Raw genomic sequence first — 18,992 nt, forward strand, 5'->3', positions numbered from 1 at the left:
AATTCTTTTACATTGCTGGACCATCTAGAAGAAGATATATAGATATAGATATGATATACATATAGATAAATCAGTAAGACTGTTCAGGAGCTAGAGTTAAAGGAATTTCTTAAGGAGAGTTGGAAGAGCCTTATTCTTCGGTTTTTTGCTTTCCTTAATCAGGGATTGGATCATCTGCTTGGTACCACTGCTCTTGATTAGATGTGATAGGACTGACTTAATGAGGAGTCACTAGCCCTTGAAGGAAAACAATGTGTAAGGAGGACAGCCTTACTTGGAATATGTAGGAAAAGTTGTCCCATCCCTGCCACCTGAAGCCAACTCACAATGTCCTAGAGGTCAGGGCAATGCCATTCACTTATCAAATGTTTTAGTTATCTTCAGAGGTGCATTAATACACCAAGGCACGATAAGGGTTTCTGGTACTCCACTTGCAAAAATTGTCACCAATGACGGTGCATGTTCTTCCCTTAGTGCCAGAATGATGCCAGTTGATGACGGGAGACAGCCTTTTGGAATTTCTGTATTTATCAAGCAGGTATGCAATATTTTAAATGGTATCACTGGTGGCTCAGGTAACTTCATAGATGATGGCATGGAGTACTCAAGCATTACATCCAGCCACTGTGTAATTGTGGGGTCCATAGGGTACCCCTCAGGTGATAGCTGCATCATGAAACCCATCCAGAGCAATGATGAGTCCCTCAAAATTGATGCTTAGTCTATTGACTTCTTCACACAGTTCCTCTTCATCATCGGTGGTAATGAATGTTTTTCAGAAGAGTCTACCTGTCCCTAACCTCAGCTTATTCTTCTGCTTTGGCGGTGACGTTTTAAGTCTGATCTAAAGAGACAACCAATTGATTAAATTGGTGAGATTAAATGTCTTAAAAGAGAAAATGCTAAGCAAGGAAACAGGATCTCATTGGCAGAGGAACGCCTGCAGACATTTGAGCCTCAAATAAAATTCGAGTCATTTGGGGCTCTCCAGGGTATATAGAAACTCGTCAGAGACTATGTGTAGGCTCCTCCTTCAGTCAGAAATGTTTCATCACAGCAAACTAATCTCATAAATTTGGGATTAGAGACCCAGGATACAGATCTAAAAAACAAGACCCCCTTCTCTGAGGGTGTATAGTGTAACGGGTGTTTATTATGGAAAAGTTATTATTGCAGCCCTGACTTGGGAGGGATTGCATCCTAATCTGCAGTGGTGATGAGAGAGAGATTCCCAGCAGAGTAAAGGACAGGTATTTGCAAAAGGACCGCAGAGCCCGCAACAAAGGTGAACCAAAGCAGCAGTCATAAGTGACATTAGCTTCACAAATGGAGGCCTGGCTTAGAAAATGCCAGCTCTTTTGTGTGCTTGGAAAAGGAGAGGAAATGAAAAGGACAGAAAGAGAAAGGATAAAGAGACGAAGCAGAAACAGAATGATAAGGAGGCTTGGAAACAACCTTTTTGATCGGCATTTGGAGGTGACTCTGCAGAGATGCAGAAATTCAGAGTTAAGTTTGTAAATAGCGAGTAGCAGAATTATGATATAAAACAAGGTAATGAAGTGGAAACAAGGATCTTATTCTGTTGTCTTGGGTGGCAGGTGTTCACTGTCCAAGGTCATCTGCTTGTTCTGATGTTCTCGGTAAAGCTGTCCTCTTCTTGTAGTGGAATGCTTTGATGGTATTCCCAGAAGCCTTCAGTTTAAGGTTTCTGGTTAAAGTAGAAATACCATCAGTCTGAGGTCGATGTTTTCTTAGATAGGAGACATGAACCCAAAGATCTACTCCTTGTAGCTTGACTGCAGTGTTGGCCATAAAGGGCAACTTAATAAAAGGCCCTTCCAATGAGGCTCCAGAGTGTTGTTTTTTGTTTTTTTTTATTTTTCCAGTGTCACATTAAGGATACAAAGACTCTTGGTTTTAAGTTATGTACATACTCGAAAGATGGCTCTGTCTGAAGAGTGGCTTATACCTATTGGGAATGAGTCTGAGCATACTGCATTAGTCCCTTATGAAATGTGGCCGTATCTGCTTGCAACAAAGTGGAGTCTAAGACAGAGGACATTATGTCCAATCTCATTTTGTCTGCCTGTGACAAATTCGTAAGGTGAGAATCTATGATTGGCAGAGGGAGATGACTGGAAGTCCACTGATACCAACAGGAATACCTTAGGCTCTGGTGGTTGTAAGTCTTTAGAGAGTTTAGGAAGTTTTAATTTTAAAGTGAGACCATTGGTAGTACCCATGGTATTTTAAAGTAGTACCATCGAATGTATATATATATGTGTGTGTATACATATATTCTTCCCCTCCCCCCCCCGAGTATTAAGGATGGTAAGGATGGCGTAGCTTTTGGCCAATGGGCAAGACCTTACAAATTCCTTAATTATGATCTCAGTAAAATGAGTACCTCTGTCACTAGAAAGATAAGTATTCCCCAAGTAAGAAAAACACAAATGTAATGGATTTTCTAGCCAAGGTAAGAGCTATTACCTTTAGGCAAGTGGAAGCTTCTAGCCATCCAGAGGAAGGACAGATAATTGTGGGGAGCTGTGTAAATTCTATTTGCAAATATTCAAAAAGTCTTGAGGCTGTGGCGCCTGTCCATGTGCCATCTTCACAGATTTTCCAGGTTAATGAGTCTTGCAGGTTCAGTATGCCCTGGGGATATCCTATTCTATCCAATTAAAAATTTCCCGCCTACGTTGCCCCAGAATAATTTTCGAGTCAGTTTACTTCATGGGTCATGGTGTGCACGTTTTTGTTTTTGTTTTGTTTTGCTTTCCCAACCTCCACTTCAGAGGGTCTTGGAGAGACCAAAAGGCTGTCTTGGTGACTCTATAACCCACCTGACTGGAGGGTAAAACCACGTTTCTCCCAATATATGATTTTTTTTTAAAAGAAGAACTTGTGTTTGTGATTGAAGCTTGCTCAAAGTTTCATGAAAGTGACCTAGACTAACAAGATTGTGTTTAAATTTGCTGAACCTATTGGGCTTGGGTGAGAGAAGCCTCTGTAGAATAGTGGTCAGCCAAAATGTTCTTTGGCCTCATGGGTTTGTTCCTTAGTATGAGCTTCCAGGTTAAATACATGCCATTCCTTAGGAAGGAGCAAGGCATCTAGTAAAGCTTGTGCTTGCTTACCATGCTTAATGGGAGTACCAGCAACAGCTAGGAAAGAAACCCCAATATTTTCCACAGCATACTGGAATCATGAACCACTCCAAAGGTCTGTCTGCTGCTGTATCTATGTTAACACAGCATGCAATATGCCTTGTGAGCTGACAGACTTGAGTCAAGTCTGTAGGTTTGGCTAGTTGTGCTGACTTCACTTCAGGAAAGAGATTGGATCCTTTAAGTCCTTGAGAGGTGATGACTGCATGGCCAGCTGGAAAATATCCTCATCCTGTCTTAAGGCTTGACCCGCCTACAGAGACTTCTATGTCTGAACCGTGTAAAAGAGTTTCAGGGAAATCAGAGTGAGCCAGGGAATGATCTTGTGTTAAGGTTGGACAATCATGAGTGTACGAGTTAGCTAGGGCTGCCATAACAAAGTGCCACAGACTGGATGGCTTAAACAAGAGAAAATTATTTTCTCACAGTTCTGGAGGCTAGAAGCCTGAGATCAAGGTGTCACCAGGGTCGTTTCCTTCTAAGGGCCATGAGGGAAGAATTTGTTCCAGGTGTCTCTCTTTGGATTTTGGATGTCTGTCTTCTCTCTGTGCCTTTGCATCATCTTCCCTCCGTACATGTCTATCTCCCAATTTCCTCTTCTTATAAGGACACAGTTTGTCCCAGGTTAAGGCCTACCCTAATGACCTCATTTTTAATTAATTAATTCTGCCAAGACTCGAGTTATGGTCACATTCGGAGATACTGCGGATTAGAACTTCAACCCAGGAATTTTGGGGGGTGACGTAATTCAGCCCATAAAAATAAGGTAATCCCTCCTCTGAAAGAGAGAGTAAGGTAGCCAGAATAGGAGTATGACACCTGTGGCCTACAAAGTGTGCTGGAGATAGCAGCTGAAATTCATAGGAAGCGAGTCTGGTGGTGGAGGGATATTAGATTTCTCTCTTGCTGTGTGTCTCCATCTGTCTCTCTTACATCTTGTTTGTCTTGGTCTGACTCTTTTACTGCCTGCTTCTGTCTCTGACTCCCTATCTGGCAGTCTCTGACTGTCTGTCTGTCTGCCTCTGCTTCTATTTCTGTTTCTGTCTCTGTCTGCCTCTGTCTCTTGAAGGCTGCCTGTGTGTGTGTGGGGGGGGGCGTGTGTTGTCTTTGTGTGCACGCTTGAGTGTGATACTGTCTATCTGCCTGCCTGCCTCTCATTGGATGTCTCTCTCATTTGATGTCTCTCTGTCTGTCTCCTTCTGACTCTCATTCTCTGCCATTTTCTGTCCCTGTCTGTGTCTGTCTCCCTTGTCTCTGTTTCTGTCTCTATCTCTGCCTTGTCCATTTCTGTCTGTGTCTTTGCCCCCATCTGCTTGCTTCCACCTACAACGTTGCTCCTGTCAGCCTGCCTCTGCTGCCATCTCTGCCCATTTGCTTGGCCCTTTTTCCTCAGTCCGCTTTGTTGGTCCCTTCTCCCACACTGGACATCTAAATGTGAGGGTGCCCCAGGAATATATCCAGCCTTCTTCTCTATCTACACACTTTCTAGGTGATACCAACCTGTCCTGTCCCTCCCATGGTTTAAGTACTAGCCTCAGGGAGGACCTTCAATATGGCAGAGGAGTCAGACGTGAAGATCACCTTCCTCCCCACAAAAACTTCAAGAATACATCTACATGTGGAACAACTCCTACAGAACAACTACTGAATGCTGGCAGAAGACGGCAGACTTCCCAAAAGGCAAGAAAGTCACCATGCACCTAGGTAGGGCAAAAGAAAAGAGAAAAAACACAGACAAAAGAATAAGGATGGGACCTGCACCTCTGGAAGCGAGCTGTGAGGAGGAAAAGTTTCTACACACTAGGGAGCCCCTTCACTGACAGAGACGGGGGGTGGTCAGGGGGAAGCTATGGAACCAAGGAGGAGAGGACAGCAGTGAGCTGCAGAGGGAAAAGCAGAGAGATTCACACACCGAGGATTGCTGTTGGCCAGCACTCACCAGCCTGAGAGGCTTGTCTGCTCCCCCGCTGGGAGGGGCGTGGGCTGAGAGTTGAGGCTCGGGCTTCAGAGTTCAGATCCCAGGGAGAGGACAGGTGTAGGCTGTGTGAACACAGCCTATAGGGGGCTAGTGTGCCACAGCTAACCAGGAGGGAGTCCAGGCAAAAGTCTGGACCTGCCTAAGAGTCAAAAGACCATTGTTTTGGCGTGTGGGAGGAGAGGAGATTCAGAAAACCAACTAAACAAGCTTCAGGGACCGGTGCAAGCCACGGCTATCAGCGTGGACGCCAGAGATGGGCATGAAATGCTAAGGGTGCTGTTGCAGCCAACAAGAATCCTTTGTGCAAGCACAGGTCACTATGCACACCACCCCTCCTGGGAGCCTGTGCAGCCTACCACTGCCAGGGTCCCGTGATCCAGGGACAATTTCCCCTGGAGAACACATGGCATGCCTCAGGCTGTTGCAATGTCACGCTGGCCTCTGCCGCCACAGGCTTGCCCTACATTCCTTACCCTTCCCACCCCATGGCCTGAGTGAGCCAGAGCCACCTAATGTGCCGCTCCTTTAACCCCCACCTGTGGGGACGAAGAATGGAAGCCCTCAGGCGACCTACATGCAGAGGTGGGGCCAAATCCAAAGCGGACCCCCAGGAGCTGTGCGAACAAAGAAGAGAAAGGGAAATTTCTCCGTGCAGCCTCAGGAGCAGTGGATTAAATCTCCATAATCAACTTGATGTACACTGCATCTGTAGAATACCTGAACAGACAATGAATCATCCCAAAATTGAGGCGGTGTACTTTGGGAGCAACCATAGATTTGGGGTTTGCTGTATGTGACTGACTAGTTTCTGATTTTTATGTTTATCTTAGTATAGGTTTTAGCACTTGTTTTCATTGGTGGATTTGTTTATTGCTTCGGTTGCTCTCCTTTTTTAATTACTTTAAAATTTTTTTAAATTTTAATACATATTTTTATTTTAATGAGTTTTTATTTTATTTTTCCTTCTTTCTGCTTTTCTCCCTTTTCTTCTGAGCCGTGTGGCTGACAGGGTTTTAGTGCTCCAGCGAGGTGTCAGGCCTGAGTCTCTGAGGTGGGAGAGCTGAGTTCACAACATTGTACCAAGAGACCTCCCAGCCCCATGTAATGTCCACTGCCGAGAGCTCTCCCAGAGACCTCTGTCTCAACAATAAGACTCACCTCCACTCAATAGCCAGCAAGCCCCAGTGCTGGGCACCCCATGTCAAACAACTAGCAAGACAGTAACACAATTCCACACATTAGCAGAGAGGCTGCCTAAAATCATACTAAGTTCACATACACCCCAAAACACAGCACCGGATGCAGTCCTGCCCAACAGAAAGACAAGATCCAGCCTCATCCACCAGAACACAGGCACGAGTCCCCTCCACCAGGAAGCCTACAAAACACACTGAACCAACCTTAGCCACTAGGGGCAGACACCAAATACAACGGGAACTACGAACCTGCAGCCTGCGAAATGGAGACCCCAAACACAGTAAGTTAAGCAAAATGATAAGACAGAGAAAAATACAACAGATGAAGGAGCAAAGTAAAATCCCACCAGAACTAACAAATGAAGAGGAAATAGGCAGTATACCTGAAAAAAGAATTCAAAGTAATGATAGTAAAGATGATCAAAAATCTTAGAAATAGGATGGAGAAATTACAAGTAACATTTAACAAGGACCTAGAAGAACTAAAGAGCAAACAAACGATGAATGACACAATAAATGAAATAAGAAATTCTCTAGAAGGATTCAATAGCAGAATAACTGAGGCAGAAGAACGGGTAAGTGACCTGGAAGATAAAAAAGTGGAAATAACTACTGCAGAACAGAATAAAAAAAAAAAAAAGAATGAAAAGAATTGAGGACAGTCTAAGAGACCTCTGGGACAATATTAAATGCACCAACATACGAATTATAGGGGTCCCAAAAGAAGAAGAGAAAAAGAAAGTTACTAAGAAAATATTTGAAGAGATTATACTTGAAACCAACCCTGATATGGGAAAGGAAATAGTCATGGAACTCCAGGAAGCGCAGAGAGTCCAATACAAGATAAATCTAAGGAGAAAAACGTCAAGACACATATTAATCTGACTATCAAATATTAAATACAAAGAAGCAAAATTAAAAGCAGCAAGGGAAAAGCAACAAATAACATACAAGGGAATCCCCATAAGGTTAACAGGTGATCTTTCACCAGAAACTCTGCAGGCCAGAAGGGAGAAGCAGGACACATTTAAAGTGATGAAGAGGAAAAACCTACAACAAAGATAATCTACCCAGCAAGGATCTCATTTAGATGCGATGGAGAAAATAAAACCTTTACAGACAAGCGAAAGCTAAAAGAATTCAAGATCAACAAAACCAGCCTTACAACAAATACTAAAGGAACATCTCTAGACAGGAAACAAAGAGAAGGAGAAGACTTACAAAAACAAAACCAAAACATTTAAAAAAAATGGTAATGGGAACATACATATCAATAATTGCCTTAAATGTGAATGGATTAAATGCTCCAACCAAAAGACATAGACTGGATGAATGGATAGAAAAACAAGACCCATATGTATGCTGTCTACAAGAGACCCACTTCAGACCTAGGGACGCAAATACAGACTGAAAGTGAGGGGATGGAAAAAGATACTCCATGCAAAAGGAAAACAAAAGAAAGTTGGAATAGCAATTCTCATATCAGACAAAATAGACTTTAAAATAAAGACTATTACAAGAGACAAAGAAGGACGTGACATAATGATCAAGAGATCAATCCAAGAAGAAGATATAACAATTGTAAATATTTATGCACCCACATTGGAGCACCTCAATACATAAGGCACATGTTAACACCCACTAAAGGGGAAATTGACAGTAACACAATAAGAGTAGGGGAATTTAACAACCCACCTTCTCCAATGGACAGATCATCCAAAAGGAAAATAAATAAGGAAAGACGAACTTTAAATGACACATTAAACAAGATGGACATAATTGATATTTATAGGACATTCCATCCAAAAACAACACAATACACTTTCTTCTCAAGTGCTCATGAAACATTCTCCAGGATACATCGTATCTTGGGTCACAAATCAAGCCTTGGTAAATTTAAGAAAATTGAAATCATATGAAGTATCATTTGTGACCACAACGCTATGAGACTAGATATCAATTACAGGGAAAAAAAGTGTAAAAAATACAAACACATGGAGGCTAAACAATACACTACTAACTAGCCAAGAGATCACTGAATAAATCAGAGGTGAAATCAAAAATTACCTAGAAACAAATGACAATGAAAACATGATGACCCCAAACCTGTTGGATGCAGCAAAAGCAGTTCTAAGCAGGAAGTTTATAGCAATACACTCCTACCTCAAGAAACAAGAAAAATCTCAAATAAACAACCTAACCTTGCACGTAAAGCAACTAGAGAAAGAAGAACAAAAGAAAAGCCAAAGTTAGCAGAAGGGAAGAAATCATAAAAACCCGATCCAATATAAATGAAAAAGAAATGAGGGAAACGATGGCATATATCAATAAAACAAAAGCTGCTTCTTTGAGAAGATAAACAAAATTGTTTACCCATTAGCCAGACTTATCGAGAAAAAATGGAAGAAGACTCAAATCAACAGTATTAGGAGACGTAGCAACCGACACAGCAGAAATATAGAGGATCATGAGAGATTAGTAAAAGCAACTATACGCCAAAAAAATGGACAACCTGGAATAAATGGAAAAATTCTTAGAAAACCACAACCTCCGGAGACTGAAACAAAAAGAAGTAGAAAATATAACAGACCAATCACAAACACTGAAATTGAAACTTTGATTCAAAATCTTCAAACAAACAAAATCCCAGGACCAGGTAGCTTCACATGCAAATTCTATCAAACATTTAGAGAAGAGCTAACACCTATCCTTCTCAAATGCTCACAAAATATAGCATAAGGAGGAACACTCCCAAACTCATTCTATGAGGCCAACATCACCCTGATACCAAAACCAGACAAAGATATCACAAAAAAAGAAAACTACAGGCCAATATCACGGATGAACATAGATGCAAAAATCCTCAACTAAATACTAGCAAAAAGAATCCAACAGCACGTTAAAAAGATCATGCACCATGATCAAGTGGTGTTTATCCCAGGAATGCAAGGATGCTTCAATATACACAAAGTGATCAATGTGATACACCATATTAACAAACTGAAGGATAAAAACCATATGATAATCTCAATAGAAGCAGAAAAACCTGTTGACAAAATTCAACACACATTGATGATAAAAACCGTCCAGAAAGTAGGCATAGAGGGAACTTACCTCAACATAATAAATGCCATATATGACAAATCCACAGCCAACATCATTCTCCATGGCGAAAAACTGAAACCATTACCACTAAGACCAGGAACAAGACAAGGTTGCTCATTCTAACCACTATTATTCAACATAGTTTTGGAAGTTTTAGCCACAGCAATCAGACAAGGAAAAGAAATAAAAGGAATCCAAATCAGAAAAGAAGTAAAACTGTCACTGTATGCAGATGACATGATACTATACATAGAGAATCCTAAAGATGCTACCAGAAAACTACTAGAACTAATCAATGAATTTGGTAAAGTAGCAGGATACAAAATTAAGACACAGAAATCACTTGCATTCCTATACACTAATGAGGAAGAATCTGAAAGAGAAAGTAATGAAACACTCCCATTTACCATTGCAACAAAAAGAAGAAAATTCCTAGGAACAAACCTACCTAAGGAGACAAAAGACCTGTATGCAGAAAACCATAAGACGCTGATGAAAGAAATTAAAGATGATACACACACATGGAGAGATATACCATGTTATTGGGTCAGAAGAATCAACATTGTGAAAATGAATATACTACCCGAAGCAATCTACAGACTCAATGCAATCCCTATCAAGCTACAAATTGCGCTTTTCACAGAACTAACACAAAAAATTTCAAAATTTGTATGAAAACACAAAAGACCCCGAATAGCCAAAGCAATTTTGAGAAAGAAAAACGGAGCTGGAGGATTCAGGCTCCCTGACTTCAGACTATACTACAAAGCTACAGTAATCAAACGGTATGGTACTGGGACAAAAACAGAAATATAGAGCAATGGAACAGAATAGAAAGCCCAGAGATAAACCCACACAATACGGCCATCTTATCTTTGATGAAAGAGGCAAAAATATACAATGGGGAAAAGACAGCCTCTTCAATAACTAGTGCTGGGAAACCAGGACAGCTACCTGTAAAAGAATGAAATTAGAACACTCCTTAACACTGTACACAGAAATAAACGCAAAATGGATTAAACAACTAAATGTAAGGCCAGACACTATGAAACTCTTAGAGGAAAACATAGGCAGAACAATCCATGACATAAATCGCAGCAAGATCCATTTTGACCCACCTCCTAGAGAAATGGAAATTTAAAAAATGTGACATAATGACACTTAAAATCTTTTGCACAACAAAGGAAACCATAAACAAGATGAAAAGACAACCCTCAGAATGGGAGAAAATATTTTCAAGTGAAGCAACTCACAGAGGATTAATCTCCAAAATATACAAGCAGACCATGCAGCTTAATATCAAAAAAAAACAAACAAGCCAATCCAAAAATGGGCCGAAGACCTGAACAGACATGTCTCCACAGAAGATATACAGATTGCCAACAAACACATGAAAGGATGCTCAGAATCACTAATCATCAGAGAAATGTAAATTAAAACTACAATGGGGTATCACCTCACACAAGTCAGAATGGCCATCATCCAAAAATCTACAAGCAATAAAAGCAGGAGAGTGGGTGGAGAAACGGGAACCCTCTTGCACTGTTGGTAGGAATGTAAATTGATACAGCCACTATGGAGAACAGTATGGAGGTTCCTCAAAAAATTAAAAATAGAACAACCATACCACCAGCAATCCCACAACTCTGCATATACCCTGAAAAGACCATAATTCAAAAAGGACTCATGTACCACAATGTTCATTACAGCTTTATTTACAATAGCCAGGACATGGAAGCAACCTCAATGTCCATCGACAGATGAATGGATAAAGAAGACGTGGCACATATATACAATGGAATTTTACACAGCCATAAAAAAACAAAACAAAAACGAAATTGAGTTATTTGTACTGAGGTGGATGGACATAGAGTCTGTCATACAGAGTGAAGTAAGTCAGAAAGAGAAAAACAAATACCGTATGCTAACACTTATATATGGACTCTAAAAAAAAAAAAAGGTTCTGAAGAACCTAGGGGCAGGACAGGAATAAAGATACAGATGTAGAGAATGGACTTCAGGACAGAGGGAGGGGGAAGTGTAAGCTGGAACGAAGTGAGAGAGTGGCATTGACATACATGCACTACCAAATGTAAAATAAATAGTGAGTGGGAAGCAGCCACATAGCACAGGGAGATCAGCTCGGTGCTTTCTGACTACCTAGAAGGGTGGGATAGGGAGGGTGGGAAGGAGACACAGGAAGGAGGGGATATGGGGATATATGTATACATATAGCTGATTCTCTTTGTTATACAGCAGAAACTAACACAACATTGTAAAGCAATTATGCTCCAATGAAGATGTTAAAGAAAACTATTAAAAATGGAAAGTATTAAATAATAAAAATAAATAACTTTTAAAATTATTAAAAACGAGTGATTTCCCTGCTGTTTCAGTGGTAAAGAATCCGCCTTCCAATGCAGGGGATGCGGGTTCGATCCCTGGTCGGGAAACTAAGATCCCACATGCCACGGGACAACTAAGCCTGCATGCCACAACTACCGAGCTCGTGTGCCTCAACGAGAGAGACTGCGTGCCACGAACTACAGAGCCCATGCACCCTGGATCCCACGGCCACAACTACAGAGAGAAAAACCCACACGCCACCACTAGAGAGAAGCCCGTGCCACAATGAAAGATCCCGCATGCCTCAATGAAGATCCGAGGTACTGCAACTAATATCTCTTGCAGCCAAATAAATAAATAAAAAATATTTAAAATGAAAGTTATTAAACATTATTTACAATGCAATTGTGTGTGTGTGTGTGTGTGTGTACCAAGAAGGTGTATGTTGAAGTCCATTCAGTTGTAGAAAGGAACTTGTAAAATTGTTTATATTTTTAAATCTCATTTCTTTAAGGTTTCCATTTTATTGTACACAGTCAAATTCTGACCAAATGGAGTTTAAAAAAATAATCCAGGGACTTCCCAGGTGGTGCAGTGGTTAAGAGTCCGCCTGCTGATGCAGGAGACACAGGTTCGAGCCCTGGTCTGGGAAGATCCCACATGCTGTGGAGCAACTAACCCCGTGCACCACAACTACTGAAGCCCCCATGCCTAGAGCCCGTGTTCCATAACAAGAGAAGCCACTGCAAGGAGAAGCCTGCACATCTCAACCAAGAGTAGCCCCCCACTCGCCACAACTAGAGGAAGCCCGCACACAGCAAAGAAGACCCAACGCAGCCAAAAAACACTCCAGTGCATTACAATGGAACTTGGCAGAGCTAGGCAGCCAGGGGTTTGGGCATCTGATGGAGAACCAAGTCCATCTTGGTCTCATTTGGGTTGTGGTTCCACCTGGTGGTCATTTCCCACTCTAGTTTAATCATCATTGGGGACAATTCTATACACAGGGTGGCTGAAACTTCCAGGACATGGGTTGGTGCCCTGTTGTCGACTTGATCTGAGATGCTGGGCTTAGGAAACCAAGGTCCCAAGGACATAGGAACCCACCCACCTCAGCCTCTCAGCTTCCTGCTTCGCTCTCTCCATGCACTCCACTCCCCCAAATGATAAAATGGGGAGGGGGTGAGAGGACGACAGGAAGCAATCAACAGCTGCATTATGTCCATGCATATTAGAATGCATTACTAAATACATGTGGTCAGTAAATATGCACATATTAGGGTGCATATTTTAAAAACTTCAATAATACTGTTGAAGAGAAAAAAAAAAAAGTTGGAATACTCCAGTGTAGAGAATAGATTGGAGGGGAAACAAGCCCAAAGGAAGAAAGGCAAGCTAGAATGCCATGTAAGTAATTTGGGCACAAGACAACGATGGTCTGAAACTAGAATGGTGATAATGGGATTTGGAGGGAGGTGGATGGGTTTGATATTTGGGAGGTAGAATTTAGTCCTTATCTTTAAGAGATACAAAATAAGTGTTTACAGATTAAAAAAAATACTATCCTCATAACTACCAAATCTTTACCTCTCACTCTACCTCTACCATATCTAAGTGTCTCCCCAGCATCTCCCCATGGACAAGACACCAGGGAATTGGCAAGTTCAAAATAGAACTCTTGATTTTCCACACAGTTTACAGCTCTCTAAGTCTCCCCTGTCTCAGTAAATGCTACCATCATTCACCATACATCCAATCTTTGACATTATCCTATTGACTCTACCTTCAGATTATATCTAGCATTAGATCACTCTTCCCCAAATCCAAGGCTATCACTCTCACCCAAAGTTACCTTCTTCTCTTGCCTGGATTACTATAATAGCTTCCTAGACTGGACTCCTTGATTCCACTCTTATATCAGTTGAGTAGCTTTGGTTGTGCACAATAATGGCTAAAGCAAATTAAAAGTTGTTTTTTTCTTTCTCTCTCACTAGAAAGAAGATTTACCAGTCCAGGAGATTGCCAGTCCAGGGCAGGTATGAAGGCTCCATAAAGTCATGTGGGACCCAGGTAGCGACCTTTCTCTTCCACCACCTGTGCACATGGATTCAAGATCCAGGGTCCCATCATGATCCAGAGTGGCCACTAGAATTCCAGCCGTCATGCCAAATTCCAGCCAGAGTTGTGTGCCTGAAGAAAATTGTAATGCAAAAGGCAAAAATAGGAGCTCTTCTTAGCTGAGTAAATTCTGCTTAAGCTGCATTCCCTAGAATCACTTCCAACACTTTTGAATGTAATATTTTGTTCCAGACAGCAAAGTGGCTGGCAAAAATTGAGGGAGGGGATAACGACTGTTGGTGTGGGCAAGTGGCAATATCTGCTATGGCCAGTAACAATCTGCTCTCCACAAAGCAGACAGTGTGACCGTCCCAAAGCCTAGATTGGCTCCTATCACTTGCTGGCATAAAATCCTACAATGGCTTCTCTTTACTCTAAGAATAAAATTCAATCCACCCTCCTTGGCCTACAAACCGTGAGTCATCAGATCCCTGACTATTTCTTGGACCTCATCTCCAACCACTCTCCCCTTTGTTCACTACAGAATCACCACATGGGATTTTGTTTTGTTTGTAAAACACACCAAACTCACTCCCTTCTCAGATACCTGGAAATTGATTCTTACTTCAGATTTTCATATGGCTGTCTCCTTCTTGTCATTTAGCACTGAGTTCAAGTGCCACATGTCCCTCAACCCCCTAAGTGTAGTGAGATAACTAGTCACTTTCCATCCCTTTGCCCAGTTGTCTGAAAGTGTGTCTTGTGTTTATGTTTTATTTTCTCTCCCTAACAGAATGTAAATTTCTGAGAGCAGGAACTTGTTCTCTCTCGCTCACCACTCTATCTCTACTTCCCAGAACAGGATGAGACACAAACATTAGGTGCTCAGCAAGTATTTGTTGAGTAAATGACTGAATACATGGATATACACAAGACGTGGTTCCCACTTGCAACAGAGAAACCATCAAAGGTAAGACTACTTACATCCTCTTAAATCTCTGATTTTAGTCCTTTCACAGAAGCCGGAATTTAGAGTGGCAAGCAGGTGCAACAGGTACTGGGGACATCCTTCTGCCAACCGATTAAAAATTTCCCTATGATATCCCAGAATGATTTTCAAGTTGGTTCACTGTGGTAGGTCATGGTGTGCAAATTTTTTCACCAAGCTCCATTTTAGAGTGTTTAGAGAGACCAAGCAGCCAGCTAGGTGGCTCCATAATCCACCTAATTGGGAGTCATATCCAGATTTCTCCCAATGTATTTTTACAGAGTCTGGGGCTTGTGAATGAAGTTTGTGCAAGGTTTCAAAGAAATGATCCAGAGTTAGCCAGATTGTCTTTAACTTGTTGAACCAATCAAACTTGAGTGAGGGCAGCCTCTTTAGCATAGTGGTCAGCCAAAACATTTCCTTTTGCCTCATGGGTTTGTTCCCTAGTAGGAACTTCCAGATTAATCACATTTAAATTCTTGGGAAGGAGCAAGGCATCTGACATAAAAGTTAAAAGTGTTGTTTCCATAGCATGACAAAAATCACGGAACACCCCAAAGGCTTATCTGCTGCCATGTCTATGTTAGCCCTTTTATCCCTTGCTAGCTGACTGGCTCGAGTCAAGCCTGTAAGTTTAGCTAGTTGTGCTGACTTGACTTCAGGAAGGAGATTGGTTTCTATAAGCTCTCAGGAAGTGGTGACTGCATAACCAGCTTGAAAATATCCTGGCACTGTTTTAAGATATGACCCGCCTGCAGAGACTTCTGTGTCTGGGCCTTGGAAAAAAAGTTTCAAGGAGATCAGAGTGAGGCAGGTGAAATTCCTGGGTTAAGATTAGACAACCATGAGGTTCTTCCTCCTCTGAAAGAGAGAGTAAGTTAGCCGGAATAAGGGTATGACACTTAAGGGACCGTGATGTGCACTGGATAGAAGCTGCAATTCATAGACAGTGATTGTGGAAGTGAAAAAACGTTGGGTGCTTTTGGTGAGGTGTGGGGTATCACTAGCTGGAGCGGTGATACTGAGATTAAATCAGAAGTTCTTCTACTAACTTTGCAGTTGTACCCATTGCCCTGAGGCAAGGGGGTTATTATTTTAATTTCTGGGCTGAGAAAGACTAATACACAATGGACCTCTTTATTTCCAGGTTTCTGAAATGTGGCTGGAGTCCAAAGTCACAGGAGTCTGAAGCATTGCTCCTGTCCTGAACCCTAAGAGACTCTCCCTGGAAGGTAAATGATTAACTTTCCACCTGATCTGTCCTCTAAAATTCTCTGAAGCTTTGTAAGCATCATAAAACAAAACACTGCCATGTGGCCAGTGCTTTCCCTGTGCCAGCCATGATACATACAATAACCTATTTATTCCTCACGTGGACACTCTAGAAGGCACTGTTTGCCTATTTTAGAGAAGAGTGGGCTCGGAGGGCCTGAAGAATTTGTCTGAGGTCACACAACTGGTGAGCAAGTAGGGCCTCTGAGCTCTGAACCCGGTCTGAACTGTTCTTAAGTGCTCTGTGCCATCTGTTGCTTGCTATACAGTGTCCGTGGCTCGCAACCACTTCATGGTGGTGCCCCCTGCTCCTGAATGCTGTTGTTAACCTCCTTCATTGAGTCCACTAAAGAAGGGAAGAAATGTTGAATATGGTACCTTAAAAATATTTTTTTTATTTTGTAAAAATGAAATAGAATTTAAACATAATTTAATTTTGAAGCAACCTAAATGTCCATCAGGAATGGATAAAGAAGATGGGGTACATATATACAATGGAATATTACTCAGCCATAAAAAGAACAAAATAGTGCCATTTGCAGAGACGTGGATAGAGCTAGAGGCTGTCATACAGAGTGAAGTAAGTCAGAAAGAGAAAAACAAATATCGTATATTATCGCTTATATGTGGAATCTAGAAAAATGGTACAGATGAACTTATTTGCAAAGCAGAAATAGAGACACAGATGTAGAGAATAAACTTATGGATACCAAGGGGGGAAGGAGAGGTGGGATGAACTGGGAGATTGGGATTGACATATATACACTACTGTGTATAAAACAGATAACTAATGAGAACCTACTGTATAGCACAGGGAACTCTACTCAGTGCTCAGTGGTGACCTAAATGGGAAAGAAATCTAAAAAAAAAGAGGGGATATATGTATACGTAAAACTGATTCACTTTGCTGTACAGCAGAAACTAACACAAAATTGCAAAGCAACTCTACTCCAATAAAATTAAAAGAAAAATAAGTAAAGTGTGGTATTTTCCCCCTTCATCCCCAGCCCCCACTCTTTCCCAAGTAACCAATGTTAACAACTTAGTGTATATCCTTCTCCAGGCTCATATAATTGTAAGCATACACATACACACACATATATGCAGTCCATAATCCAATTTCATCAATTGTCCGAATAATGTCCTTTATAGTTAATCTTTCCTAGTTCAAGGTCCAGCCCAGGTTCATACCGAGCACTTACTGCTTCAATACGGAACAGTTCTACCTCCTTTCCTTTAGTTTCTTGCTCTTGACGTTTTAGAAGAGTTTAGGCCACTTATTTTGTGCAACGTCACTCCATTTGGGTTTGGCTGGTGTTTCTTCACAATAAAATCCACGATGGGACTCTCATCAGGTTTCAGCTGAAACTGCAAGATACCTGCCTGGGTCACACCTGCTGCTGCTTCTGGGCCTGCAGTTCCTCACAGAATTTCGAAGAAGCATGTGCATACTGCTTGCAGCTGCAGGTGCTGGATACAGGTGGAATGTGCCTCCAGCCCAAGGCTAACCCAACACCCCAAAATACAGACACTTATTAATTGAGAAGCAAGCACTCAGTTTTAAAGAAGCAAAACTTATGAAGTGCAAAGGCTCCAAAACTATTTTGTGGATTACTTGTAAAATATGCAACAGAACAGTAACCAGTAAAATAATGGGAAAAGTGGAAGCTTCCTATAGGTGATGAGAAACAATTCCACCACTCCTCAGATTTAACCCTTGCAGGAAGACACAGGAGACTAAAGCTCTGAGTTCTGCAAGTCTGGTTGCAATGGCAAGAGCCCAGCCTGGTTTTCAAAACACCTACATCTGGACAGTCAACACCCATTTGCTCCTCAAAGGATGTGAGCAAAACAAAGAAACACTTCTCTTAACTAAAAATGCTGCTTAGTCAGAAAGAATTCCAAAAGAATCCAAAGTGGATTTCAGACATTTCTTGTCTCCTCTGTAAAGAATGGATTTTGAGAAATGTCTCATGCTATTTCTGAACTAAAGCTAGTCAGTAAAATGACTTGTTTGACTTTTATTTATTTTCTGAATACGTGGAAACCAAATCCAAGAACAAACTTTTCTTGGCATCCTTGGCATTTGTGGGAAATAAAAACCTCGTTGGAATGAATGACTGAAACCTACCCACCTCAGGGGTTGGTTGCCAGATCAAAAAAATATGTGAAAGTGCTGGTCAATAGTAAATTCATAAGCAGGTATTACTGCTATTCTTATTATTTTTCCTTTTCTCAACAGTTTTCACTATTTACATCATTTTCTTTCAAAAGGAAATTGAGACCTTTATAAGTGTGTCTACTCACTTGGAAGGATTTCTTCGGGGGGTCAATAGCCTGATTGCTAATTCAGAAAACCAGTGTGTCCTTATTCTCCTACAAACATCTGCATAACTATACACTAGCGAAATCTGAAGATTATCCCTATTTGGGGTGTAAAAATATCCAGGATAGTCTTAATTATAGATGATCTAAGAAGATAAAGAGTGCAAATATATTTTCAAGAAATTTTCATTTTTATTACTTGCTGGTGTTCCTGTAGTAATATTTCACCCTAGGAGACAGTTTAATTTATTTTAGTACAGACTTATTTCTGGGTTTAAAATTATTTCAAAATGTTAACTTTTACTTTAGCTACCTTACATCTTTTCAGGAACAACACAGGTATGGGGGTTTTTGTTGTTGTTGTTTTGTTTTGTTTTTAATAAGCTAGGGTTGTTTTCCACCTTTCTATTTAGCTCATTTAGATATGTTGAAAAAAAATCGGGTTATGCATTTTTGGTGGGAGTATCAGTGAGGTGATGTGTCTTTCTCAGCATCAGGTCAAAAGGTACATGATGCTGGTTTGTCCCAATATTCATGATGTTCATTTTGATTAC

At 41.2% G+C, this 18,992-nt stretch overlaps 1 pseudogene; it reads left to right on the forward strand.

Annotated features, from left to right (window-relative positions):
- Positions 1 to 494: 494 nt before the first annotated feature.
- LOC114238809 (UPF0711 protein C18orf21 homolog) lies at positions 495 to 18,104 on the forward strand (annotated as a pseudogene).
- The last annotated feature ends 888 nt before the right edge of the window (positions 18,105 to 18,992 follow it).

The sequence above is a fragment of the Balaenoptera acutorostrata genome, chromosome X, assembly GCF_949987535.1.
Source record: "Balaenoptera acutorostrata chromosome X, mBalAcu1.1, whole genome shotgun sequence".
NCBI lineage: Eukaryota > Metazoa > Chordata > Mammalia > Artiodactyla > Balaenopteridae > Balaenoptera > Balaenoptera acutorostrata.